This window comes from Triticum aestivum, chromosome 7D (genome assembly GCF_018294505.1).
Source record: "Triticum aestivum cultivar Chinese Spring chromosome 7D, IWGSC CS RefSeq v2.1, whole genome shotgun sequence".
NCBI classification, from domain to species: domain Eukaryota; kingdom Viridiplantae; phylum Streptophyta; class Magnoliopsida; order Poales; family Poaceae; genus Triticum; species Triticum aestivum.
The window spans coordinates 113,043,124-113,045,291 of NC_057814.1; positions in this window are offsets into that span (position 1 = coordinate 113,043,124).

Sequence of the window (2,168 nt, forward strand, 5' to 3'; positions counted from 1 at the left end):
GGGTCAGCGGGAAGTGGCTTCGCTCATGGTCATCGTCCTCCACACGCACTACGACAGCGAGCTTGGGGACGGAGGCCATCCCGCACGGGCGCTAGGTCTGAGAGGACGGCCTTGTCGTCAGTGCGTGACCTCGCTCGCCGACGACGAGTGTGTCAACACTGCACGTCCTTTTCTTCCTCGGTGGATCCGTGACCACCGGTGAGGAGGGAGAGAGAGGCCGTCTTTTTTACATCTGGAGGGAGGGTGATAGTGTGAGAAGCAAGTGGGCAGCCCTTAGCAAGAAAGCTCTGAAGCTCCAGCCTATATATCTTTTTTATACTACTAGTACTAGAGGTGGAGTAGTGGTAGAGTAGTTTATATTTTCTCTGCAAACAGTACCAGTTAGTCGTGCTTCAAAACTGAATGGCACGCCATTAAAAAATAAAGTCGAGAAATAATGCGGCACCTCGGGCCAACGCGGCCAGATCGCATTTTGCACGAGAAATTACACACGATGTTTCGTTGACATGTGGTCCCGTTCCAACATGTCAATGAGACGACAGCGAGTCCTTTTGTACAATTTCCGAAAGGACGTGTAGGCCGGGGCGCCTCTTCGTGTACCGTGGCAAACTGGCACCGTCCACCGACTCTTCGCCTTTCCCTCTCGATTTGGAACTGCTGTCGCACGCTCTTCCTCCCTCCTCCATTTTCCTTCACCCTTCCTTCTGCCATTGTTCGATCGTCTTCTCCATGGAGGGAACAAGCCGGAAACGACCCCATTATTCTTGCGCCGATCTGAAAGATGACGTGGTGGGGGAACTCATTGATCGGTGCGACGTCATCACCTCGGCTAGCATGGCAGGTTCGTTCAAGCCCATTCTCGACTCAATTACATCATTACAAGGAACCCAAGGGTCCAGGAGCAGTTTGATCTCCCTTATCTTCTTCGCTATAAGCCTGTTCGCATGGGCGCGGACGACGGAGGCCTCGCCTTGTGCAAGTTGATGCCGCTTGATAATGATACGTGAGATGTCAAGATGCCATCACTTAAGGGTAAGTCCTGGGCTGGCACAAATGGAGATTGGGTTGTTTATATTGGGTACAATTGCGAGTGGGAACTTGTGAATGTGTACACTCGTCAGCGGATTCCACTTCCAAAAATCTCCGAGTGCCCTGAGGTTGAGCACACAGATGATCTACGTACGTTCAAATACGATCATGGTGACTGTCATCTACTGAAGATAGCAATTTGTCGAGTTCCCAACCGCTCTCGGAATTACAAGAACTATCAAGTTGTTGCTATCTTCGACAAGCTTGCTGCCGTCCTTCGTGGTTCGACTGGATGGATATTGCTCAAAAATCAGTTTCTATACACGGATGTGTACTGTGATGCAATTGAATACGAGGATCTTGTGTTTGCTGCCACCACTCGTGGCACTGTTTTTGCATGGGATCCTCGTAGTTTCGGTACGTTTGTCTTCCACCGTAATTATAATTGTTTCATCCACATGCATGCGGGTTAGCAAGTTTCCCTTTACTAATTAACCTTCTTCTTGTGTTTCCAAGGTCCTGTGAACATTCCACCACCTATACTTGAAAAATTTATAAGCAAGGGGGAGATGACGATGGTGATGATCACGAGCATGAGGAGGAGCAGAACTTATATACTCAGTGGCGCCTGGCAACTAATTCCGATGGATCACCTCTTCTTGTCTGTATACAGTGCACTCAGACTGTTACTACTGAGGAAGCAGGTGTTGTCTCCCATGGTCGCCCTCTCCTGACCTATTCCAACACCCGTTGCATGGTATTCAGGACGGATACTAGTGTGCTAGCGCAAACACCTTCTCCCTGGTTCAGTATTGATAGTCTTGGAACAAACTCGCTCTTCCTTGGACCAAACTATCCAATGATGGTGAAAGGCGATCCAGCTGCTGTTGACACAACGTTACTACCATTTATGAGAAGCAACTGTATCTATACCTCGGACATTTCGGTGGTTCCCTACCCTGGTCCTGATATATGCCGCTTCAGCCTGGATGATCAGTCCTGCGTTGCTCTCGATATTGACAATAGCTGGCCCTTCCCAGAGCACCTATGGTTCAAAGCAAGCGTTTCCAACGCCGAGGATTGGTTGAGTTGAAGTTCATTTCATTGCTTGTTATTTGTTGTGTGATGAAAACTTTAGT